The 27,500-nt window shown below is 43.4% G+C and overlaps 1 protein-coding gene across 1 annotated transcript in view; it reads left to right on the top strand.

The window, feature by feature from the left end:
- The window catches only part of LOC141788685 (cadherin-2-like), a 176,355-nt gene that overhangs the window by 53,684 nt on the left and 95,171 nt on the right, over window positions 1-27,500 (top strand). The window lies entirely within an intron of this gene.

Raw genomic sequence — 27,500 nt, 5'->3', positions numbered from 1 at the left:
CATATCGGAAAAAGTTGAGAAAATGCCGAACTTTGAGCCCACGTCGTAGCCACGCCCATCATGATAGAAACGATCTTTTAATAACTTTTAATCTTCACTGGGGATTGTACACACATGCCAAGTTTGGAGTTGATACGTCAAAAACCCTAGGACAAGTTCGTTCAAATACGTTTCCCCAAAACCGCTAAATCACGACGTTTAGGTGCAAATAGCGAAGTTCGTGTTCAGAAATCACGCAAGTCGTAAGAGACTTTTTTGTTTGTCTGGGCATGCTTGTTATGTGCGCAAAATTTCAGGGCTGTAGCTCAATGTCGGCCCAGGGGCTGCAGTTTTAAGCCCCTAGGGGGCGCTATGGAGCGTTTATTTTTGTGCAAGTTCCAGATTCATAAATTTTCACGGGCACGCAAATTTTGAGTACACGCGCGTTCGCGTTTTTTCCAAGCGAAAGGCACGCAATTTGGGGTTGTTTACACGGAAAGAAATAATAATTAAAGCTGCAAGCAGCGATGAACGGGCCCTCGCCCTGTGTGCGACAGTCGTAGCGTGTGCCAGCCGCCGCATGCGCTCGTTCAAGGCTTGCCAAGTGGAGCATGTCCCAGCTGCCGCACGAGCAGCGAAATATGGCTCAGCCAAAAGCCATAGGTCTACGCACGAGGGCTAAGGCCAAAAGTTTTGATGCCTGTAGCTCAAAGTAGCTGGACAGGCTGCAGATATGAGCCCCCCGGTGGTGCTCTGGAGCATAAATGTTAGTGCAGCCAGTGATAGAAATGCACTGAGGCTGTAAAACTGAACCTCTGTGTGCATTTTGGCCCTGATCCAACAGTGTACTAGAGAGGTATTAAGGTTTTCATGAAACAGTTAAAATGGTCAACTTTGACCCTCATTTTTGGCCGCGCCCATTGATGTAGTAAAAAACCGTTTGGAACGCATCATTGTCAGTGTCTTTAGTGTACACAAGCCAAGTTTGGAGTGGATCTGATGAAAAACCAAGGAACTGTTCCATTTTGTCTGAGGCTAAAAATCGTCAAAATCCGATGTTGACGGGCAAATTCCAAACTTCCTGTTCGGAATTGACTTTGGTCATAATACAATTTTTTGTAGGTCTAGGCATGCTTGTTATGCCTACCAAATTTCAGACCTGTAGCTCAAAGGAGCCGGGGAGGCAAAAATTTTGAGCCCCTGGGTGGCGCAATGGAGCATTACTATTAATGCAAATAATGATAGAAATGGAATCAGGCTGTGACAGTGAACATGTGTGTGAATTTTGAGCCTGATCCAACATTGTACAGGAGAGCTATTAAGATTTGAAAAAAGTGGCAAAATGGCCAACTTTGGCGGTCATTTGTGGCCCCGCCCAAAAAAATTATAACAATCTTTTAATAACTTTTTGTCTTTCATATGTGTTGTTTACACAGACCAAGTTTGGAGTTGATCTGAGAAAAAACCTGGGACTAGTTCGTTCAAATACGTACCCTATGAACGCTTTTTTTGCCAATTTCAGGCCATTGTCAGTAGGGGGCGCTGTACTTTTTGGTGAAAATAATTACATGGCTGTGTCCGGGACGCCACCCTGAACATGTGTGTCCGTTTTGGTGCATATCGGAAAAAGTTGCAAAAATGCCGAACTTTGAGCCCGTGTCGTAGCCACGCCCAATAAGATAGAAACAATCTTTTAATAACTTTTAATCTTCACTGTGGATTGTATACACATGCCAAGTTTGGAGTTGATAAGTCAAAATCCCTAGGACAAGTTCGTTCAAATACGTTTCCCCAAAACCGCTAAATCACGATGTTTAGGTGCAATTAGCGAAGTTCGTGTTCAGAATTCTCAAAAGTCGTAAGAGACTTTTTTGTTTGGCTGGGCATGTTTGCTATGTGTGCAAAATTTCAGGGCTGTAGCTCAATGTCGGCCCAGGGGCTGCAGTTTTAAGCCACTAGGGGGCGCTATGGCACGTTGATTTTTGGGCACGTTGAGGAATGTTGCGATTTTCGCCGAGTGTAATTTTTGGGTACACGCACGTTTGAGTTTTTTCAAAGTGAAAGGCACGCAATTTGGGGTTAAAGGCGCCGAAACAAAGAATAATAATAATAATAATAATCGCAAGGGTTTCAATAGGGCTTTCGCCCCCGGTTCCCGGGGCTCGGGCCCTAATTAAAGCTGCAAGCAGCGATGAACGGGCCCTCGCCCTGTGTGCGCCAGTCGGAGCGTGTGATAGCCGCCGCATGCGCTCGTTCAAGGCTTGCCAAACTGAGCATGTCCCAGCTGCCGCATGAGCAGCGAAATGTGGCTCAGCCAAAAGCCATAGGTCTAGGCATGAGGGCTAAGCCCAAAACTTTTGATGCCCGTTGCCCAAAGTAGCTGGACAGGCTGCAGTTATGAGCCCCCGGGTGGCGCTATGTAGCTTAAATGTTAGTGCAGCCAGTGATAGAAATGCACTGAGGCTGTGAAACTGAACCTTTGTGTGCATTTTGGCCCTGATCCAACACTGCACAAGAGAGAAATGAAGATTTTAATGAAGCAGCCAAAATGGACAACTTTGACGCTCATTTGTGGCCACGCCCATTGACGTAGCAAAAATCCGTTTGGAACGTATCATTGTCAGTGTGTTTAGTGTACACAGGGCAAGTTTGGAGTGGATCTGATGAAAAACCAAGGAACTGTTCCATTTTGTCTGAGGCTAAAAATCGTCAAAATCCGATGTTTACGGGCAAATTTCAAACTTCCTGTTCGGAATTGACTATGGTCATAATACAATTTTTTGTAGGTCTTGGCATGCTTGTTATGCCTACCAAATTTCAGGCCTGTAGCTCAAAGTAGCCGGGGGGGCAAAAATTTTGAGCCCCTGGGTGGCGCTATGGAGCATTAATGTTAACGCAACTAATGATAGAAACAGAATCGGCATGTGCCAGTGAACATGTATGTGAATTTTGGTCTTGATCCAACTTTGTACAGGAGAGCTATTAAGATTTGAAAAAAGTGGCAAAATGGCCATCTTTGGCGGTCATTTGTGGCCCCGCCCAAAAAAATTATAACAATCTTTTAATAACTTTTTGTCTTTAATATGTGTTGTTCACACAGGCCAAGTTTGGAGTTGATCTGAGAAAAAACCTGGGACTAGTTCGTTCAAATACGTACCCTATGAACGCATTTTTTGCCATTTTCAGGCCATTGCCACAAGGGGGCGCTGTACTTTCTGGTGAAAATAATTACATGGCTGCGTCCGGGATGGCACCCTGAGCATGTGTGGCCGTTTTCATGCATATCGGAAAAAGTTGAGAAAATGCCGAAATTTGAGCCCACGTCGTAGCCACGCCCTTCAAGATAGAAACAATCTTTTAATAACTTTTAATCTTCACTGTGGATTGTATACACATGCCAAGTTTGGAGTTGATACGTCAAAAACCCTAGGACAAGTTCGTTCAAATAGGTTTCCCCAAAACCGCTAAATCACGACGTTTAGGTGCAATTAGCGAAGTTCGTGTTCGGAATTCTCAAAAGTCGTAAGAGACTTTTTTGTTTGGCTGGGCATGTTTGTTATGTGCGCAAAATTTCAGGGCTGTAGCTCAATGTCGGCCCAGGGGCTGCAGTTTGAAGCCACTAGGGGGCGCTATGGCACGTTGATTTTTGTGCAAGTTGCAGATTCATAAATTTTCACGGGCTTGCAAATTTTGGGTACACGCACGTTCACGTTTTTTCAAGGCGAAAGGCGCGCAATTTGGGGTTGTTTACACGGAAACAAATAATAATTAAAGCTGCGAGCAGCGTTGAACGGGCCTTCGCCCTGTGTGCGCCAGTCGGGGCGTGTCGCAGCCGCCACATGTGCTTGCCCAATGCCTGCCAATAGGAGCGTGTCCCAGCTGCCGCATGAGCAGCGAATTGTGGCTCAGCCACCGCCACATTAGCTGCAAAATGTGGCTCAGCCTAGAGCCATAGGTTTAGGCACGTTCCAACGGAGCATCTTGTGAGTCGTACATTCAGATGCTGTGGAGTGATCTAGAGGCTTCATTGATGTCCAGTGAGTTTACCTGTTTTATAAAGAACAAGCGTTGTGTATAAAGATTTTTTCTGATTTCACCAAGAAGCAGATACAGCTATAGCTGCGGAGCTTCAGCCATGTCAGTAACACTGACAGCCTGCATGTGTTGAGAGGAGTTTGCCCTGTTCAAAGTCTTACACCTGCAACACAATGGGGTAAGGGTGTTTATGCAGTCTAGCTGTGCTGGTAATTGAGAGAACAGTGGTAAAACTCCTGGAAAAAACACCAGGATGCTACAACAGGGTCACAGATCATTTTGTTGTAAAGGAATGGAGGCTAGAATTTATGTTTAAATAAAGAAACAACTTTATGAAGTGCTATGTAGCACTAATGTAAGTGCAACCAGTGATGGAAATGCACTGAAGCTGTGACACAGAGCCTCTGTGTGCATGTGTGTATGAGGATCAAACCTGGTACTGAATGGCAGTCAGTGTCCCTCTGGTGAGCACATGGAGGGGTATGCAGCCCTCTAACAAAAAAATGTTAACCCACAGCATTTATGATTCACTGTCAAACAGGTTCTGCAAACGCTGTTGCAGACAGCAGAATGTCTCCACAGTGTTTCCATAACATTGCCTGCATGTCCCAACTGCCGCATGAGCAACAAAATCTGGCTCAGCCAGAAGCCATAGGTCTAGGCATGAGAGTTGAGCCCAAAACTTATGATGCCCATAGCTTAAAGTAGCTGGACATGCTGCAGATATGAGCCATAGGTGGCGCTATGGAGCATAAATGTTAGTGCATCCAGTGATAGAAATGCACTGAGGCTTTGACACTGAACCTCTGTGTGCATTTTGGCCCTGATCCAACACTGTACTAGATAACCATTAAGGTTTTAATGAAACAGTTAAAATTGTCAACTTTGATCCTCATTTGTGGCCACGACCATTCACGTAGCAAAAATCCGTTTGGAACATATCAATGTCAGTGAGTGTAGTATAAACATGCCAAGTTTGGAGTTGATCTGATGAAAAACCAAGGAATTGTTCCATTTCATCTGAGGCTAAAAATTGTCAAAATCCGATGTTAATGGCCAAATAGCGGACTTCCTGTTTTGAATTCACCATGGTCATAATAGAGTTTTTTGTAGGCATTGGCATGATTTTTATACCCACCAAATTTCAGGCCTGTAGCTCAATGGGGCCAGGGGGACAAAAATTTAGAGCCCCTTGGTGGCGCTATGGAGCATTAACTTTAATTTAAATAATAATAGAAATACAATCAGGCTGTGACAGTGAACATGTGTGTGAATTGTTGTCCTGTTCCAACATTGTACAGGAGAGCTATTAAGATTTTCAAAAAGTTGCAAAATGGCCAACTTTGACGGTCATTTGTGGCCACGCCCACAAATATTATAACAATGTTTTAATACATTTTTATCTTTTATATGTGTTGTTCACACAGGCCAAGTTTGGCATTGATCGGATGAAAAACCAAGGAATTGTTCCATTTAGTCTGAGGCTAAAAATCGTCAAAATCCGAGGTTTATGTCCAAATTTCGAACTTCCTGTTCGGAATTGACTATGGTCATAATACAATTTTTTGTAGGTCTTGGCATGATTGTTATGCGTACCAAATTTTAGGCCTGTAGCTCAAAGTAGTCGGGAAGCCAAAATTTTCAGCCCCTTGGTGGCGCTATGGAGCATTAATGTTAAGGCAACTAATGATAGAAATGGAATCAGGATCAGACAGTGAACGTGTGTGTGAATTTTTGTCCTGATCAAACATTGTACAGGGGAATTATTAAGATTTTCAAAAAGTGGAAAAATGGCCAACTTTGACGGTCATTTGTGACCACGCCCAAAAATATGAAAACAATCTTTTAATAACTTTTTGTCTTTCACATGTGTTGTTCACACAGGCCAAGTTTGGAGTTGATCTGAGAAAAAACCTAGGACTAGTTCGTTCAAATACGTACCCTATACATGTAATTTTTCCAATTTCAGGCCATTGCCACAAGGGGGCGCTGTTCTTTTTTGAGGAAATAATTACATGGCTGTGTCCGGGAGGCAACACTGAACATGTGTGTCCGTTTTGGTGTATATCGGAGAAAGTTGAGGAAATGCCGAACTTTGAGCCCACGTCGTAGCCACGCCCATCAAGATAAAAACAATCTTTTAATAACTTTTAATCCTCACTGTGGATTGTATACACATGCCAAGTTTGGAGTTGATAAGTCAAAAACCCTAGGACAAGTTCGTTCAAATACGTAGGCCAAAATCGCTAAATTTCGAAGTTTAGGTGCAAATAGCGAAGTTCGTGTTCAGAAATCACGCAACTCATAAGAGACTTTTTTGTACGTGTGGGCATGCTTGTGCTGTGTGCAAAATTTCAGGGCTGTAGCTCAATGTCGGCCTAGGGGCTGCAGTTTTAAGCCACTAGGGGGCGCTATGGAGCGTTCATTTTTGTGCAAGTTGCAAATTCATAAATTTTTTGGGGCATGTAATTTTTGGGTACACGTCTGTTCGCGTTTTCGCCAAGCGTCTGCGCGCAATTTGGGGTTAATGCGGCAGAAAGAAACATAAATAATAATCGCAAGGATTTCAATAGGGCTTACGCCCCTGGTTCCCAGGGCTCAGGCCCTAATTAAAGCTGCAAGCAGCGATGAACGGGCCCTCGCCCTGTGCGCGCCAGTCGTGGCGTGTGCTAGCCGCCGCATGCGCTCGTTCAAGGCTTGCCAAGCGGAGCATGTCCCAGCTGCCGCATGAGCAGCGAAATGTGGCTCAGCCAAAACCATAGGTCTAGGCACTAGGGCTAAGCCCTAAACTTTTCATGCCTGTAGCTCAATGTAGCTGGACAGGCTGCAGATATGAGCCCCCCGGTGGCGCTGTGGAGCATAAATGTTAGTGCAACCAGTGATAGAAATGTACTGAGGCTGTGAAACTGAACCTCTGTGAGCATTTTGGCCCTGATCCAACACTGCACAAGAGAGAAGTGAAGATTTTAATGAAGCAGCCAAAAGGGTCAACTTTGACTGTCATTTGTGGCCACGCCCATTGACGTAGAAAAAAGACATTTGGAACACATCATTGTCAGTGTGTGTAGTGTACACATGGCAAGTTTGGAGTGGATCTGATGAAAAACCAAGGAATTGTTCCATTTTGTCTGAGGCTAAAAATCGTCAAAATCCGATGTTGACAGGCAAATTGCGAACTTCCTGTTCGGAATTGACTATGGTCATAATACAATTTCTTGTAGGTCTTGGCATGCTTGTTATGCCTACCAAATTTCAGGCCTGTAGCTCAAAGCAGCCGGGGGGGCAAAAGTTTTGAGCCCCTGGGTGGCGCTATGGAGCATTAATGTTACTGCAAAGAATGATAGAAATGGAATCGGCATGTGACAGTGAACATGTGTGTGAACTTTGGTCTTGATCCAACTTTGTACAGGAGAGCTATTAAGTTTTGAAAAAAGTGGCAAAATGGCCAACTTTGGCGGTCATTTGTGGCCCCGCCCAAAAATATTATAACAATATTTTAATAACTTTTAGTCTTTAATATGTGTTGTTCACACAGGCCAAGTTTGGAGTTGATATGAGAAAAAACCTGGGACTAGTTCGTTCAAATACGTACCCTATGAACGCATTTTTTGCCATTTTCAGGCCATTGCCACTAGGGGGCGCTGTACTTTCTGGAGAAAATAATTACATGGCTGCGTCCGGGATGGCACCCTGAGCATGTGTGTCCGTTTTCGTGCATATCGGAAAAAGTTGAGAAAATGCCGAACTTTGAGCATGCGTCGTAGCCACGCCCAACAAGATTTTAACAATCTTTTAATAACTTTTAATCTTCACTGGGGATTGTATACACATGCCAAGTTTGGAGTTGATACGTCAAAAACCCTAGGACAAGTTCGTTCAAATACGTTTCCCCAAAACCGTTAAATCACGATGTTTATGTGCAATTAGCGAAGTTCGTGTTCGGAATTCACGAAAGTCGTAAGAGACTTTTTTGTTTGGCTGCGCATGCTTGTTATGTGTGCAAAATTTCAGGGCTGTAGCTCAATGTCGGCCCAGGGGCTGCAGTTTTAAGCCACTAGGGGGCGCTATGGCACGTTCATTTTTGTGCAAGCACTGGAATCACGCGATTTTCGCACATTCAGAATTTTGGGGATAGGCGCGTTCGCGTTTTTTCCAAGCGAAAGGCACGCAATTTGGGGCCAAAGGCGCACAAAGAAAACGGAATAATAATAATCGCAAGGGTTTCAATAGGGCTTTCGCCCCCGGTTCCCGGGGCTCGGGCCCTAATTAAAGCTGCAAGCAGCGATGAACGGGCCCTCGCCCTGTGTGCGCCAGTCGGAGTGTGTGCTAGCCGCCGCATGTGCTCGTTCAAGGCTTGCCAAGTGGAGCATGTCCCAGCTGCCGCGTGAGCAGTGAAATGTGGTCCAGCCAAAAGCCATAGTTGTGGGCATGAGAGTTAAGGCCAAAAGTTATGATGCCAGTAGCTCAAAGTTGCTGGACAGGCTGCAGATATGAGCCCCCGGGTGGCACTGTGGAGCATTAATATAAGTGCAACCAGTGATAGAAATGCACTGAGACTGTGAAACTGAACCTCTGTGTGCATTTTGGCCCTGATCCAACACTGCACAAGAGAGAAATGAAGACTTTAATGAAGCAGCCAAAATGGTCAACTTTGACGGTCATTTCTGGCCACGCCCATTGACGTAGCAAAAATCCGTCTGGAACATATCATTGTCAGTGTGTTTAGTTTACACAAGCCAAGCTTGGAGTGGATCTGATGAAAAACCAAGGAATTGTTGCATTTCGTCTGAGGCGAAAAATCGTCAAAATCCGATGTTTGCGGGCAAATTGCGAACTTCCTATTTGGAATTGACTATGGTCATAATACAATTTTATGTAGGTCTTGGCATGCCTGTTATGCTTACCAAATTTCAGGCCTGTAGCTCAAAGTAGCCGGGGGGGCAAAAATTTTGAGCCCCTGGGTGGCGCTATGGAGCATTAATGTTAATGCAAAGAATGATAGAAATGGAATGAGGCTCTGACAGTGAACTTGTGTGTGAATTTTGGTCCTGATCCAACATTGTACAGGAGAGCTATTAAGATTTGAAAAAAGTGGCAAAATGGCCATCTTTGGCGGTCATTTGTGGCCCTGCCCAAAAAAATTATAACAATCTTTTAATAACTTTTTGTCTTTAATATGTGTTGTTCACACAGGCCAAGTTTGGAGTTGATCTGAGAAAAAACCTGGGACTAGTTCGTTCAAATACGTACCCTATGAACGCATTTTTGGCCAATTTCAGGCCATTGCCACTAGGGGGCGCTGTACTTTCTGGAGAAAATAATTACATAGCTGTGTCCGGGATGGCACCCTGAGCATGTGTGTCCGTTTTCGTGCATATCGGAAAAAGTTGAGAAAATGCCGAACTTTGAGCCCACGTCGTAGCCACGCCCATCATGATAGAAACGATCTTTTAATAACTTTTAATCTTCACTGGGGATTGTACACACATGCCAAGTTTGGAGTTGATACGTCAAAAACCCTAGGACAAGTTCGTTCAAATACGTTTCCCCAAAACCGCTAAATCACGACGTTTAGGTGCAAATAGCGAAGTTCGTGTTCAGAAATCACGCAAGTCGTAAGAGACTTTTTTGTTTGTCTGGGCATGCTTGTTATGTGCGCAAAATTTCAGGGCTGTAGCTCAATGTCGGCCCAGGGGCTGCAGTTTTAAGCCCCTAGGGGGCGCTATGGAGCGTTTATTTTTGTGCAAGTTCCAGATTCATAAATTTTCACGGGCACGCAAATTTTGAGTACACGCGCGTTCGCGTTTTTTCCAAGCGAAAGGCACGCAATTTGGGGTTGTTTACACGGAAAGAAATAATAATTAAAGCTGCAAGCAGCGATGAACGGGCCCTCGCCCTGTGTGCGACAGTCGTAGCGTGTGCCAGCCGCCGCATGCGCTCGTTCAAGGCTTGCCAAGTGGAGCATGTCCCAGCTGCCGCACGAGCAGCGAAATATGGCTCAGCCAAAAGCCATAGGTCTACGCACGAGGGCTAAGGCCAAAAGTTTTGATGCCTGTAGCTCAAAGTAGCTGGACAGGCTGCAGATATGAGCCCCCCGGTGGTGCTCTGGAGCATAAATGTTAGTGCAGCCAGTGATAGAAATGCACTGAGGCTGTAAAACTGAACCTCTGTGTGCATTTTGGCCCTGATCCAACAGTGTACTAGAGAGGTATTAAGGTTTTCATGAAACAGTTAAAATGGTCAACTTTGACCCTCATTTTTGGCCGCGCCCATTGATGTAGTAAAAAACCGTTTGGAACGCATCATTGTCAGTGTCTTTAGTGTACACAAGCCAAGTTTGGAGTGGATCTGATGAAAAACCAAGGAACTGTTCCATTTTGTCTGAGGCTAAAAATCGTCAAAATCCGATGTTGACGGGCAAATTCCAAACTTCCTGTTCGGAATTGACTTTGGTCATAATACAATTTTTTGTAGGTCTAGGCATGCTTGTTATGCCTACCAAATTTCAGACCTGTAGCTCAAAGGAGCCGGGGAGGCAAAAATTTTGAGCCCCTGGGTGGCGCAATGGAGCATTACTATTAATGCAAATAATGATAGAAATGGAATCAGGCTGTGACAGTGAACATGTGTGTGAATTTTGAGCCTGATCCAACATTGTACAGGAGAGCTATTAAGATTTGAAAAAAGTGGCAAAATGGCCAACTTTGGCGGTCATTTGTGGCCCCGCCCAAAAAAATTATAACAATCTTTTAATAACTTTTTGTCTTTCATATGTGTTGTTTACACAGACCAAGTTTGGAGTTGATCTGAGAAAAAACCTGGGACTAGTTCGTTCAAATACGTACCCTATGAACGCTTTTTTTGCCAATTTCAGGCCATTGTCAGTAGGGGGCGCTGTACTTTTTGGTGAAAATAATTACATGGCTGTGTCCGGGACGCCACCCTGAACATGTGTGTCCGTTTTGGTGCATATCGGAAAAAGTTGCAAAAATGCCGAACTTTGAGCCCGTGTCGTAGCCACGCCCAATAAGATAGAAACAATCTTTTAATAACTTTTAATCTTCACTGTGGATTGTATACACATGCCAAGTTTGGAGTTGATAAGTCAAAATCCCTAGGACAAGTTCGTTCAAATACGTTTCCCCAAAACCGCTAAATCACGATGTTTAGGTGCAATTAGCGAAGTTCGTGTTCAGAATTCTCAAAAGTCGTAAGAGACTTTTTTGTTTGGCTGGGCATGTTTGCTATGTGTGCAAAATTTCAGGGCTGTAGCTCAATGTCGGCCCAGGGGCTGCAGTTTTAAGCCACTAGGGGGCGCTATGGCACGTTGATTTTTGGGCACGTTGAGGAATGTTGCGATTTTCGCCGAGTGTAATTTTTGGGTACACGCACGTTTGAGTTTTTTCAAAGTGAAAGGCACGCAATTTGGGGTTAAAGGCGCCGAAACAAAGAATAATAATAATAATAATAATCGCAAGGGTTTCAATAGGGCTTTCGCCCCCGGTTCCCGGGGCTCGGGCCCTAATTAAAGCTGCGAGCAGCGTTGAACGGGCCTTCGCCCTGTGTGCGCCAGTCGGAGTGTGTCGCAGCCGCCACATGTGCTTGCCCAATGCCTGCCCCAATGCCTGCCAATATGAGCATGTCCCAGCTGCTGCATGAGCAGCGAATTGTGGCTCAGCCACCGCCACATTAGCTGCAAAATGTGGCTCAGCCTGGAGCCATAGGTTTAGGCACGTTCCAACGGAGCATCTTGTGAGTCGTACATTCAGATGCTGTGGAGTGATCCAGAGGCTTCATTGATGTCCAGTGAGTTTACCTGTTTTATAAAGAACAAGCGTTGTGTTTAAAGATTCTTTCTGTTTTCACCAAGAAGCAGATACAGCTATAGCTGCGAAGCTTCTCCCATGTCATTAACACTGACAGCCTGCAAGTGTTGAGAGGAGTTTGCCCTGTTTAAAGTCTTACACCTGCAACTCAATGGGGTAAGGGTGTTTATGCAGTCTAGCAGTGCTGGTAAATTAGAGAACAGTGGTAAAACTCCTGGAAAAAACACCAGGTTGGTACAACAGGGTCACAGATCATTTCCTTGTAAAGGAATGGAGGGTAGAATTTATGTTTAAATAAAGAAACAATTTTATGAAGCGCTATGTAGCACTAATGTAAGTGCAACCAGTGATGTAAATGCACTGAAGCTGTGACACAGAGCCTCTGTGTGCATGGGCTCACAAGGTGTATGAGGATCAAATCTTGGTCCTGAATGGCAGTCAGTGTGCCTCTGGTGAGCACATGGAGGGGTATGCAGCCCTCTGACAAAATATGTTAACCCACAGCATTTATGATTCACTGTCAAACAGGTTCTGCAATCAATGTTGCAGACAGCAGAATGTCTCCACAGTGTTTGCATAACATTGCCTGCATGTCCCAGCTGCCGCATGAGCAACGAAATGTGGCTCAGCCAAAAGCCATAGGTGTAGGCATGAGAGTTGAGCCCAAAACTTATGATGCCCATAGCTTAAAGTAGCTGGACAGGCTGCAGATATGAGCCCCTGGGTGGCGCTATGGAGCATTAATATAAGTGCAACCAGTGATAAAAATGCACTGAGGCTTTGACACTGAACCTCTGTGTGCATTTTGGCCCTGATCCAACACTGTACTAGAGAACCATTAAGGTTTTAATGAAATGGTTAAAATGGTCAACTTTGAGCCTCATTTGTGGCCACACCCATTCACGTAGCAAAAATCTGTTTGAAACATATCAATGCCAGTGAGTGTAGTATACACAAGCCAAGTTTGGAGTTGATCTGATGAAAAACCAAGGAATTGTTCCATTTCATCTGAGGCTAAAAATCGTCAAAATTCGATGTTTATGGCCAAGTAGCGGACTTCCTGTTTGGAATTCACTATGGTCATAATAGAGTTTTTTGTAGGTCTTGGCATGAATGTTATACCCACCAAATTTCAGGCCTGTAGCTCAATGTGGCCGGGGGGACAAAAATTTAGAGCCCCTTGGTGGCGCTATGGAGCATTAACTTTAATTTAAATAATGATAGAAATAAAATCAGGCTGTGACAGTGAACATGTGTGTGAATTTTTATCCTGTCCCAACATTGTTCAGAAGAGCTATTAAGATTTTCAAAAAGTTGCAAAATGGTCAAATTTGACGGTCATTTGTGGCCACGCCCACAAATATTAAAACAATGTTTTAATACATTTTTATCTTTTATATGTGTTGTTCACACAGGCCAAGTTTGGCATTGATCGGATGAAAAACCAATTAATTGTTCCATTTAGTCTGAGGCTAAAAATCGTCAAAATCCGATGTTTTTGGCCAAATTTCGAACTTCCTGTTCGGAATTGACTATGGCCATAATACAATTTTTTGAAGGTCTTGGCATGATTGTTATGCGTGCCAAATTTCAGGCCTGTAGCTCAAAGTAGTCGGGAAGCCAAAATTTTCAGCCCCTTGGTGGCGCTATGGAGCATTAATGTTAAGGCAACTAATGATAGAAATTGAATCAGGATCAGACAGTGAACACGTGTGTGAATTGTTGTCCTGATCAAACATTGTACAGAAAAGTTATTAAGATTTTCCAAAAGTGGCAAAATGGCCAACTTTGACGGTCATTTGTGACCACGCCCAAAAATTTGAAAACAATCTTTTAATAACTTTTTGTCTTTAACATGTGTTGTTCACACAGGCCAAGTTTGGAGTTGATCTGAGAAAAAACCTAGGACTAGTTCGTTCAAATACGTACCCTATACATGTAATTTTTCCAAATTCAGGCCTTTGCCAGTAGGGAGCGCTGTACTTTTTTGAGGAAATAATGACATGTCTGTGTCCGGGGCGCAAAACTGAACATGTGTGTCCGTTTTGGTGTATATCGGAGAAAGTTGAGGAAATGCCGAACTTTGAGCCCACGTCGTAGCCACGCCCATCAAGATAAAAACTATCTTTTAATAACTTTTAATCCTCACTGGGGATTGTATACATATGCCAAGTTTGGAGTTGATAAGTCAAAAACCCTAGGACAAGTTCGTTCAAATACGTAGGCCAAAATCGCTAAATTTCGAAGTTTAGGTGCAAATAGCGAAGTTCGTGTTCAGAAATCACGCAACTCTTAAGAGACTTTTTTGTACGTGTGGGCATGCTTGTGCTGTGTGCAAAATTTCAGGGCTGTAGCTCAATGTCGGCCTAGGGGCTGCAGTTTTAAGCCACTAGGGGGCGCTATGGAGCGTTCATTTTTGTGCAAGTTGCAAATTCATAAATTTTTTGGGGCATGTAATTTTTGGGTACACGTCTGTTCGCGTTTTCGCCAAGCGTCGGCGCGCAATTTGTGTTTAATGCGGCGGAAAGAAACATAAATAATAATCGCAAGGGTTTCAATAGGGCTTACGCCCCTGGTTCCCAGGGCTCAGGCCCTAATAATAATTAAAGCTGCAAGCAGCGATGAACGGGCCCTCGCCCTGTGTGCGCCAGTCGGAGCGTGTGCTAGTCGCCGCATGCGCTCGTTCAAGGCTTGCCAAGTGGAGCATGTCCCAGCTGCCGCAGGAGCAGCGAAATGTGGCTCAGCCAAAAGCCATAGGTCTCGGCACAAGGGCTAAGCCCAAAACTTTTGATGCCCGTAGCTCAAAGTAGCTGGACAGGCTGCAGATGTGAGCCCCCGGCTGGCGCTGTAGAGCATTAATGTTAGTGCAACCAGTGATAGGAATGCAGTGAGGCTGTGACACTCAACCTCTGTGTGCATTTTGGCCCTAGTCCAACACTGAACCAGAGAGCAATTAAGGTTTTCATGAAACAGTTAAAATGGTCAACTTTGACCCTCATTTGTGTCCACGCCCATTGACGTAGCAAAAATCTGTTTGGAATGTATCATTGTCAGTGTGTGTTGTGTACACAGGTAAAGTTTGGTGTTGATCCAATGAAAAACCTCGGAATTGTTGCATTTCGTTTGAGGCCAAAATTTGTCAAAATCCGATGTTTACGGGCAAATTGCGAACGTCCTGTTCAGAATGGACTATGGTCATAATACAATTTTTTGTAGGTCTTGGCATGCTTGTTATGCCTGCCAAATTTCAGACCAGTAGCTCAAAGTAGCCGGGGAGGCAAAAATTTTGAGCCCCTGGGTGGCGCTATGGAGCACTGATGTTAACACAAGAAATGATAGAAATGGAATCAGGCTGTGACAGTGAACTTGTGTGTGAATTTTGGTCCGGATCCAACATTGTACAGGAGAGCTACTAAGATTTAAAAAAAGTGCAAAAATGGTCAACTTTGACAGTCATTTGTGGCCCCGCCCAAAAATATGAAAACAATCTTTTAATAACTTTTTGTCTTTCATATGTGTTGTTAACACAGACCAAGTTTGAAGTTGATCTGATAAAACACCTAGGACTAGTTCGTTCAAATACGTACCCTATGAACGCATTTTTTGCCAATTTCAGGCCATTGCCATTAGGGGGCGCTGTACTTTTTGGTGAAAATAATTACATGGCTGTTTCCGGGGCGCCACCCTGAACATGTGTGTCCGTTTTCGTGCATATCGGAAAAAGTTGAGAAAATGCCGAACTTTGAGCATACGTCGTAGCCACGCCCATCATGATAGAAACAATCTTTTAATAACTTTTAATCTTCACTGGGGATTGTGTACCCATGCCAAGTTTGGAGTTGATACGTCAAAAACCCTAGGACAAGTTCGTTCAAATACGTTTCCCCAAAACCGCTAAATCACGATGTTTAGGTGCAATTAGCGAAGTTCATGTTCGGAATTCTCAAAAGTCGTAAGAGACTTTTTTGTTTGTCTGGGCATGCTTGTTATGTGCGCAAAATTTCAGGGCTGTAGCTCAATGTCGGCCCAGGGGCTGCAGTTTAAAGCCACTAGGGGGCGCTATGACACGTTGATTTTTGTGCAAGTTGCAGATTCATAAATTTTCACGGGCTTGCGAATTTTGGGTACACGCACGTTCACGTTTTTTCAAGGCGAAAGGCGCGCAATTTGGGGTTGTTTACACGGAAACAAATAATAATAATAATAATAATCGCTAGGGTTTCAATAGGGCTTTCGCCCCCGGTTCCCGGGGCTCGGGCCCTAATTAAAGCTGCGAGCAGCGTTGAACGGGCCTTCGCCCTGTGTGCGCCAGTCGGAGTGTGTCGCAGCCGCCACATGTGCTTGCCCAATGCCTGCCCCAATGCCTGCCAATATGAGCATGTCCCAGCTGCTGCATGAGCAGCGAATTGTGGCTCAGCCACCGCCACATTAGCTGCAAAATGTGGCTCAGCCTGGAGCCATAGGTTTAGGCACGTTCCAACGGAGCATCTTGTGAGTCGTACATTCAGATGCTGTGGAGTGATCCAGAGGCTTCATTGATGTCCAGTGAGTTTACCTGTTTTATAAAGAACAAGCGTTGTGTTTAAAGATTCTTTCTGTTTTCACCAAGAAGCAGATACAGCTATAGCTGTGGAGCTTCTCCCATGTCAGTAACACTGACAGCCTGCATGTGTTGAGAGGAGTTTGCCCTGTTTAAAGTCTTACACCTGCAACACAATGGGGTAAGGGTGTTTATGCAGTCTAGTTGTGCTGGTAATTGAGAGAACAGTGGTAAAACTCCTGAAAAAAACACAAGGTTGGTACAACAGGGTCACAGATCATTTTCTTGTACAGGAGTGGAGGGTAGAATTTATGTTTAAATAAAGAAACAATTTTATGAAGCGCTATGTAGCACTAATGTAAGTGCAACCAGTGATGGAAATGCACTGAAGCTGTGACACAGAGCCTCTGTGTGCATGGGCTCACAAGGTGTATGAGGATCAAATCTTGGTACTGAATGGCAGTCAGTGTCCCTCTGGTCAGCACATGGAGGGGTTACAGCCCTCTAACAAAAAAAATGTTAACCCACAGCATTAATGATTCACTGTCAAACAGGTTCTGCAAACAATGTTGCAGACAGCAGAATGTCTCCACAGTGATTCCATAACGTTGCCTGCATGTCCCAGCTGCCGCATGAGCAACAAAATGTGGCTCAGCCATAAGCCATAGGTCTAGGCATGAGAGTTGAGCCCAAAACTTATGATGCCCATAGCTTAAAGTAGCTGGACAGGCTGCAGATACGAGCCCCTGGGTGGCGCTATGGAGCATTAATATAAGTGCAACCAGTGATAGAAATGCACTGAGGCTTTGACACTGAACCTCTGTGTGCATTTTGGCCCTGATCCAACACTGCACAAGAGAGAAATGAAGATTTTAATGAAGCAGCCAAAAGGGTCAACTTTGAGCCTCATTTGTGGCCACACCCATTCACGTAGCTAAAATCTGTTTGGAACATATCAATGTCAGTGAGTTTAGTATACACATGCCAAGTTTGGAGTGGATCTGATGAAAAACCAAGGAATTGTTCCATTTCGTCTGAGGCTAAAAATCGTCAAAATCCGATGTTTATGGCCAAATAGCGGACTTCCTGTTTGGAATTCACTATGGTCATTATAGAGTTTTTTGTAGGTCTTGGCATGAATGTTATACCCACCAAATTTTAGGCCTGTAGCTCAAAGTGGCCGGGGGGACAAAAATTTTGAGCCCCTTGGTGGCGCTATGGAGCATTAATTTTTATGCAAATAATGATAGAAATACAATCAGGCTGTGACAGTGAACATGTATGTGAATTTTTGTCCTGATCCAACATTGTACAGGAGAGCTATTAAGATTTTCAAAAAGTTGCAAAATGGTGAACTTTGACGGTCATTTGTGGCCACGCCCACAAATATAACAACAATGTTTTAATACATTTTTATCTTTAATATGTGTTGTTGACACAGGCCAAGTTTGGAGTTGATCTGATGGAAAACTTAGAAATCATTCCATTTAATCTGAGGCTAAAAATCGTCAAAATCCGATGTTTACGGGCAAATAGCGAATTTCCTGTTCGGAATTGACTTTGGTCATAATATAGTTTTCTGGAGGCCTCGGCAGGATTGTAATGCCTACCAAGTTTCAGGCCTGTAGCTCAAAGTAGTCGGGAAGCCAAATTTTTCAGCCCCTTGGTGGCGCTATGGAGCATTAATGTTAAGGCAACTAATGATAGAAATACAATCAGGATCAGACAGTGAACATGTGTGTGAATTTTTTTCCTGATCAAACATTGTACAGGAGAGTTATTAAGATTTTCCAAAAGTGGAAAAATGGCCAACTTTGACGGTCATTTGTGACCACGCCCCAAAATATGAAAACAATCTTTTAATAACTTTTACTCTTTAACATGTGTTGTTCACACAGGCCAAGTTTGGAGTTGATCTGAGAAAAAACCTAGGACAAGTTCGTTCAAATACGTACCCTATACATGTAATTTTTCCAATTTCAGGCCTTTGCCAGTAGGGGGCGCTGTACTTTTTTGAGGAAATAATTACATGGCTGTGTCCGGGACGCAACACTGAACATGTGTGTCCGTTTTGGTGTATATCGGAGAAAGTTGAGGAAATGCCGAACTTTGAGCCCACGTCGTAGCCACACCCATCAAGATAGAAACAATCTTTTAATAACTTTTAATCTTCACTGTGGATTGTATACACATGCCAAGTTTGGAGTTGATGCGTCAAAAACCCTAGGACAAGTTCGTTCAAATATGTAGGCCAAAATTGCTAAATTTCGAAGTTTAGGTGCAAATAGCGAAGTTCGTGTTCAGAAATCACACAAGTCATAAGAGACTTTTTTGTACGTGTGGGCATGCTTGTTATGTGTGCAAAATTTTAGGGCTGTAGCTCAATGTCGGCCTAGGGGCTGCAGTTTTAAGCCACTAGGGGGCGCTATGGAGCGTTGATTTTTGTGCAAGTTGCAGATTCATAAATTTTTTGGGGCATGTAATTTTTGGGTACACGTCTGTTCGCGTTTTCGCCAAGCGTCGGCGCGCAATTTGGGGTTAATGCGGCGGAAAGAAACATAAATAATAATCGCAAGGATTTCAATAGGGCTTACGCCCCTGGTTCCCAGGGCTCAGGCCCTAATAAAGCTGCAAGCAGCGATGAACGGGCCCTCGCCCTGTGTGCGCCAGTCGGAGTGTGTGCTAGCCGCCGCATGCGCTCGTTCAAGGCTTGCCAAGTGGAGCATGTCCCAGCTGCCGCATGAGCAGCGAAATGTGGCTCAGCCAAAAGCCATAGGTCTAGGCACGAGGAGGGCTAAGCCCAAAACTTTTCATGCCTGTAGCTCAAAGTAGCTGGACAGGCTGCAGATATGAGCCCCGCAGTGGCGCTGTGGAGCATAAATGTTAGTGCAACCAGTGTAGAAATGCACTGAGGCTGTGAAACTGAACCTCTGTGTGCACTTTAGCCCTGATCCAACAGTGTACTAGAGAGCTATTAAGTTTTTCATGAAACAGTTACAATGGTCAACTTTGACTGTCATTTGTAGCCACGCCCTTTGACGTAGCAAAAATCAATTTGGAACTTATCATTGTCAGTACATGTAGTGTACACAAGCCAAGTTTGGCATTGATGGGATGAAAAACCAAGGAATTGTTCCATTTAGTCTGAGGCTAAAAATCGTACAAATCCGAGGTTTATGTCCAAATAGCGAACTTCCTGTTCGGAATTGACTATGGTCATAATACAATTTTTTGAAGGTCTTGGCATGATTGTTATGCCTACCAAATTTCAGGCTTGTAGCTCAAAGTAGTCGGGAAGCTAAAATTTTCAGCCCCTTGGTGGCGCTATTGAGCATAAATGTTAACGCAACTAATGATGGAAATGGAATCAGGATCAGACAGTGCACATGTATGTGAATTTTTGTCCTGATCAAACATTTTACAGAAGAGTTATTAAGATTTTCAAAAAGTGGCAAAATGGCCAACTTGGGCGGTCATTTGTGGCCCCGCCCAAAAAAATTATAACAATTCAATTATGATTATTAATCTTCAATGTCTCTAGTATACACATGCAAAGTTTGAAGTTGATCTGAGAAAAATCGTAGGACTAGTTTGTTCAAATATGTACCCTTTGAATGCAATTTTTCCAAAGTCAGGCCATTGCCACTAGGGGGCGCTGTACTTTCTGGTAAAAATAACGACATGGCTGTGTCCGGGGTGCAACACTGAACATGTATGTCTATTTTCGTGCAAATTGGACAAAGTTGAGAAATTCCGAACTTTGAGCCGATGTCGTAGCGACAGCGAAAAAAATAAAAAAAAATTAATTATGATTATTGATCTTCAGTGCGTGTAGTATACTCAGGCCAAGTTTGGAGTTGAAAAGTCGAAAAACCCAGGACTAGTTCGTTAAAATACCTAGCCCAAATTCGCTAAATTTCGAAGTTTAGGTGCAAATAGCGAAGTTCGTGTTCAGAAATCACGCAAGTCGTAAGAGACTTTTTTGGGGGTCTGGGCATGCTTAATATGTGTGCAAAATTTCAGGGCTGTAGCTCAAAGTAGCCTGAGGGGCTGCAGTTTTAAGCCACTAGGGGGCGCTATGGAGCGTTCATTTTTGTGCAAGTTGCAGATTCATAAATTTTTTCGGGCATGCAAATTTTGGGTACACGCGCGTTCACGTTTTTTCAAGGCGAAAGGCACGCAATTTGGGGTTAAAGTGGCGGAAACAAATAATAAGAAGAATAAAGAATAATCGCAAGGGTTTCAAGAGGGCTTTCGCCCCCGGTTCCCGGGGCTCGGGCCCTAATAATCGCAAGGGTTTCAAGAGGGCTTTCGCCCCCGGTTCCCGGGGCTCGGGCCCTAATAATGATAAAGCTTTCACTGTGACTAGACCCACAAGAAGAACCCATGCTCACAGCTTTCAAGGTGTACAACAGATACTCTGTATTTTCACGGATAAAGGCCCAAAGTGTGGACAGAAAGTAAAAGCCTGAATGCTGGAAACTAAAAAGGAAGTTACAACAAAAAAAGGTGGAAAGTAAAAGCAGGAAATCACAGCTGACATGGATTTAATTCATTGTGCAAAGTGACAAAGAAACAGTAACTGGTGAAGAAAAGGCAAATGGCAAACACAAACTTAGCGTAAAGCTTACATGGAAGGGATGTGACTTCAGTACATATCACAATATCCAGGGTGGGAAAGCACCGGAGCAGGAAGTGAAGTGACCTGAGAGGAGAAAGGCGTAATTACAAAATAAAAGCGGATATGATAAACAGGAAGGACTGAAGTCATAAGTGCAAACTGTACATAACTTGACATGACACACTCTGCTGAACAACTGTCCATTTTCTTCCTACTTTTATTGCTCTGAAATCAGAATTGAAGTCAAAAGATGAAATGATGAAATGCTTATCCACTCTGTTTCTTCAACATCCTTCGTGTTGCAGTTGTTGCACAGCCTGTAAAACAGTTAACAACACATGTGCAGCAGCGGTGGTGGAAAAAACAGCCCAGTTCACAGCCGTGCGTGCGTGTGGGGTGCATTTAAGAGGAGATTTTCCCTTCAACACATTTCCAAGTGCATTAAGCCCACCAGCTCTGCCGCAGGGAGACACGGCAGGTCAGTAAATGGATGGACCTGTGAACAGCAGGTGATGATAGTGGTCCAGCCGCAGCCTCTCACAGCCTGCGAGCTCCTCATTGGCTGTGATTCATCTGTCAGCCCTGGCTGTCTGCACATGGTAATACTCTGTCAGAGGGTAACACAGGAGGAAGACAGCACAGCATCCACTCTCTTTGTCTGAGCTCAGCAATCACTCCACCCGCGGGTGTGTTTATTAGCAACATATTGCCTTTTCAGGGCCGTAGCTGATTGATTCTGCATGCTCCACAGTGTGTGTGTGTGTGTGTGTGTGTGTGTGTGTGTGTGTGTGTGTGTGTGTGTGTGTGTGTGTGTGTGTGTGTGTGTGTGTGTGTGTGTTTTTGTGCGGTGTGTGTGTGTGTGTGTGTGTGTGTGTGTGTGTGTGTGAGTGTGTGTGTGTGTGTGTGTGTGTGTGTGTGTGTGTGTGTGTGTGTGTGTGTGTGTGTGGAGGGGGGATGATGAAGCCCTGGCCGTCGAGGCCAGAAGAGAGCAGGTTTTCCAAACACGGGCAGATGGTGGAAGAAAGACGAGCTGTTGCCAAAGGAAACAGGGTGGTGCTGAGAGGTCCTGGCATTCCTCTGGTGAGAGACTTTTGTTTCTGACCGAGAGGTTTTAAATCTGAGACAGGGGAACTCCACGTGGTTCATCACTGAGGTCATTCCTCTCACAACACTGTGACATCCACAGGGGAGGAAAAATAACCTCAAGTCTTATCTGGCAGTAATAAAACCACCTCGTACTGTTTGTTTGGATGGATTGTGTTTAGAAATGTCCGACTCAGACGATCAGCATATCGTCGCTGTCCGTCGTCCTGCAGTGGATAAGCCTCCGTGGACCAACACGAGCTGATTGAACCAAAGTTTTTTGGAAGTTTATCTTTTCTGAAATGAGATTCTACATGCATCTCCTGACTGCACTGGTTGGCTCCAAAGCAAGAAGAGGGAAATTGGCCTCTGGCTCCACTTCTAGACAGAGTTTATCTAGCAACAACCAGCTGTCGCTGCAAGACACACACTCACGCACACGCACACAAACACGGACGCTGGGAGCCTCAAAGTTCAGCTGTGTTTGTGAGAATTTAGCAAAGAGAAAATTGTTTTGGAGGATTCATTCTTTAGGGTTTAATCCCTTTCAGTTCTCTTTGTTGTCTCTTAATCTTTGCTCCTGTTTCTCTGTGTGTGTATTTGTGTGCACGCAATGGTTTACACATGTCTCCCTATTTGTGTTTACTTATGTTAATTCATGAGTCTTTTATCTGAGAGTATGCTAAACCTGCAGAGCTCTGCCACAGCTTAGCCTCCACATCACGTCATGGGATTGTGTGTTTGATGCTCTCCATGTCTTTCTGCTGAAAACTTTTCCTAAACACCTCCAGATAATGTTAAAAAACTTGTGAACTTGTGTGTGGTAATCAATCTTCATAGCTCACACACTGACTGTTTGAACAGCTCCTGTGTTTTCCTGGTCAGCAGTCTCGGAGCACTTCTTGAATCTGTCAGATCAGACAGGTTAAATCCACAGAGGTCAGAGTCTCTGTCCGCCCTGCTTTAATCATGAAGTTGACCCTTAGTGCCCGACAGAGACAAAAACAACTCACTGTTTGCTGATCTGTCACAGCCTTCTTCAGTGTGGGCAGTCACGACTCATCAATTATTAACACAAGCTGATGCAGAATAATGTGAAGAGTCCAGATGTGCTACCGATGCGAAGGGGGACTGCATTAAACAGAAAATGCCACTGATCAAGTATATCTTGGATTCCAGAGCTTTGGATGCTTTTCAACTGCAGGAACTCAGGTCTAGATTTAGTTCTGGGGGATGACTTCACCCCTAGAACAGGGACTTTGGTGGCAAGGCCTGTAGGCTTCTGATTGGTGGAGCAGCTATAGAGGTTTTTTTTTTCTTCCTCTCTCTGTCCCAAATATCATGACCCCCAGCTGTGATGGACTTGGTTACAGGGGTCTCACTTGGATTGAAGTCATTCCAGAGCCGCAAAATCTACTTTATCTTCACATTTTAAGACTATAGACTGTCTAAAAATCTGAACACAGTTAAATCTAATAAATAATTGTCTAACATGTACATGTGATGTCTTGGTTTTTTATTTCTAATAAAAATGCAACTAATTCAAAAACTCTGAAATTTAAAAAAAATTGCACAACTTGCAAAAAAAATTGAAATTGAAAAAAAATTTGGAACAAAAAATTGCAAAAATCTAAAACAGAATTAAATCTCAAAAATTTGCAACATTTAAAAAAAACTTGAAAATTTGAAAAAAAAAAAGTCATTTAAGAAAAAAAAAAAAAAAGGTTGATCTTTCACAAATTTGGAAAATAGTTCCAAAGATTTGCATGAATATTAATAAGATATTTGATCAATTTTCAAAAAATTAAAGTTTTTGAAAAGACGTAAATTTTATAACATAATTTCACTTGTGTAATTATTTTTGTTGCTAAAGTCTTGCCACATATGAAGCATGTAAATTAATCCAGCACGTTGTCAGTTAAATTAATCCATACACACATAATTAAAATCTGTATTTTCTTCCAGATTGGTCTTTTTGTAGATGTCTTCCCAGGGCTGTAAAACTTGAGGTTAGCCACAGGTGCATGGAAAGTTGGTGGGCTGTTGATGTTGTAGGAGGTGAAGTAGAGCGGTGGCAGGCTTTATTGACAGATGGGATGAAGATTTAGTTCAACTAAATGTTAACGCAGGATTTTATTGAGTGTCAGTGGATATCCAGGTTACAGCAGCTGTTCAAACACTGAGGAAGTCTTGGGGAAGTCATCCTGGTTTAGTCTTACATTTGTATATATATATATATATATATATATATATATATATATATATATATATATATATATATATATATATATATATGTATCATAAACTGCTCTTTATCGATCATAACAGACGTTATCTCAAGACACCTTCCAAAAACATCCAGAGGTCTGGACCTGTTCAGAGCTGCAGTGTAAACTCAGATAAACAGTACACTTAAGGAACTATGTAGTTCCGATGGATGGTTTACTAGGAACTAAAGCTTCCTGGACCCTCTGGTCAAAAAGCATCTTTTGCCACCAATATCAGATCCCATAATACAAACCAGTTAGTATCTGAGTGACACCCAATGCCATGAAAGTATGAATGCATCCCTCTTCCATTTTTAAAGATGTTTGTTTGTGCTTATGTGCCTTTACTCAGTGCAGAAGAATGGTGCATAGAGCAGGGAACCACCTGGAACTGGTTTTCCTCTGACTCTGGTCCATCCAGACTTTTGTGAAGTTTGTGAAGTTATATGTAGCAGGTGAAACCACCACAGAGTGATGTAGGAGGATTGTGAAGGAGGTGAAATAAATGTCCCTTGGCAGCCCGGAGGCTGTCCAAACTCTTCAAACTGTTGCATTAGTCAGAATGTCAGTGCAGATGCTTTGGTGGCCCATTGTGGCCTTAGCCTGATTTTTCAGGGGCTTTATTCTGACAGGACAAACAATTGAGGAAAACACTGCTCTTATGATTTCTGAGGGCATGAAGAATTGGAGAAAATAGTGCTTTCAGTTCATCAACCCTTAAACACTTATGTTGTTGTTTCTTCTATTACTTTCTGCTGTTCTGGGTTTCTGGAAAGACCAGCCATAAAGTCGTCTTTACCATGGTATAAGGAGTGTAGCAGGGAGACGTGCTGTTAACCCATCACGAGGGTTTATACCATGTTCTGTGTGAATACTCAATTCTGATTGGCTGTAGGGTGTCAGTTAAAAAGTGTTATAGGTCACCTGTAAAAAAACTCCAGTCAAACAGCCTGATTGATCTAAACTATTAAACTGGCTCAAATGCTAGATGGTAACTGTGGCAACAGAAACTCAAAACATGCATTAATACACAGTAACATACATTAACATACGTTAACATATGTTATTTCATAGTTTATTTTATGATCTGGGTGAATGGTGGATAACATTTCTTGCAATAAAAACAATTTAGGAAACTATTCATGGACTAAAACAACAATTCCCATCATCCTCTGGACACACAGGCAGTGAGAGGTGCACTTGGCCTCTTAAAAGACACTTTGTATCACGTAACAGAACGTTGAGCTATCATCTCACTTCCCTGCACTGATTAGGCCTGATCTAACAGCTGCAGACCACTAACAATATCAGTGTATTAATAATTGATTTAATATTTACTTCTTTCCTAAGGGACCATTGTTTAAGTGAGATAATACCCGACGAGGTGTTCATTATCAGAAATGAAAAGGGCTTTACATCAGACAGTTCATGCCTCCACGTCATCCATTCATTTCTGCTACTGGACACCTGGTCAGGTATTTTCCCTGGCATGTATTACACTAGCACCAAAAGGGCTGTTCAACCCACTGCATTTTGAGTTGCCATTATTAATGACTTTTGTTACTGTTAAATTTGAGTTGTTCAGAGCTTAAAGCTGGTATCCTCTGTCTGAGATGAGTATATAAAACATTTCTTTGGGTGTAGGGTGAAGAGTGAGGGAAATGATAGATTTACTTTCGGCCCTGGAAACTTTTCAAAACATTTTTTTGTTTTCGCTCCATATGGGTGGAATGCTTGAACTGAAACAAAAAAAAAAAAACAGTAATCTAAAAGGAGATAATCCTTCACTGCTGCCTCTCTTACAACTGAAATGTGAACTCAGAATCAAAAAGGAAACTTCCAAAGCCATTGGACAGAAAGTGTGACGGCATTATAGAAAATAAAAGCCTGACTTTCTTGTTCCTGCATGAAGCAACCATCTGAACGCTTTCTCTGATGTGTGAATGTTTTTAAAGTTCCCAGTCCTCCTGATGTGGTTAGAATCTGCATCCCCTGTCAGAGTAAGTACTCTCTAAAGCTGCTGCCTTCATCCCTTCCCCTCCTCCAGCTGCGATGGAAGGAGCCTCTCCCGAATGCACTGACGTGTTTTAATGTGCCCACCATGATGAGTTGTCGACAGCCTTGTTCTGTCTGAGTGTGCTGCGCCCGCTTAAATCATGCCGCACAAATACTTTGGCTGATTTTCGGTAAAATGCAGTCACAGCTCTGCATACCTCCCTCGGGTTTTACAAAAGCCGTTTTCTCTCCAGAAGTTTGTTCTCAGCAAACAAATAAAGAGGAGAAAATTGCAGGGGAGGAACACTCTGCTGTTCCTGCTGCACACTGCTCACACTGCCCGTTTACACTTTAACGTCTGCAAATCCTCTCTCAGCTCTGGGATTTACAGGCAGGCTCAGCTCTCTCCGGCCAGGTCCATCGATCTTCCCTTTAACGCTCATCTAAAAGAAAGTCCGCTTTAACGGGACTTTTCCTTCACTCTGTTACTCAAGCATCCATTTTATTTCTCTCAACCTCTCCAAAGCATTTTTCAGCTCTTACATTTTCCCCGAGGCTGCTGATAGGGAAGAAAAAAACAACTTCAAAGATTCAGAGTGTGCATCGGCTTCTTCCTCCGTGTGTTAAATAATGAACAAACACGCTGAATGTCCCGAGCATACAAAGGGGTCCACAGTTGGCATCAGAAATACCTTGAGCTCAGACCTCATGTGGAGTCATGACCGATGGTCACAGCAGCACCAAACCATCAGTGTTTGCTGTGCTAAACAAAGCCTCTGTGTTCAGACATCTGTTCCTGCTCGGAGGCTGAACTTAACCCGTAGAAATAACAAATAAAATGCTTTAACTCATTACAACAAGAACTTAAACTTTTAGTTGACCACCTGTTATTTTTCTTCCATCCTCATGATAATCTCAGCTGAAGTCTGTTGTGTGGTATATTTTCCAAAGTTGAGAACGTGTCCAAAAATAAAAACTACAGATATAAAATAATGTAATTAAAGCTGCAAGCAGCGTTCGACGGGTCCTCGCGCTCTCACTTGTCCCTCATGCTGGTTTCACCTCCACTGTCAAGGTTTCATCCTTTTTTGACCCTCTTAGAGGTGTCACAGTTGATGATATTATTTCCCCCTGCTCAGTCACATCACCAGCTG

The sequence above is a fragment of the Halichoeres trimaculatus genome, unplaced genomic scaffold, assembly GCF_033239565.1.
Source record: "Halichoeres trimaculatus isolate MK-OKI-2021-1 unplaced genomic scaffold, fHalTri1.1 fHalTri1_scaffold_4, whole genome shotgun sequence".
NCBI classification, from domain to species: domain Eukaryota; kingdom Metazoa; phylum Chordata; class Actinopteri; order Labriformes; family Labridae; genus Halichoeres; species Halichoeres trimaculatus.
The sequence above is the reverse complement of the archived record's forward strand: the minus strand, read 5'-3'. Positions and strand labels throughout refer to the sequence as shown.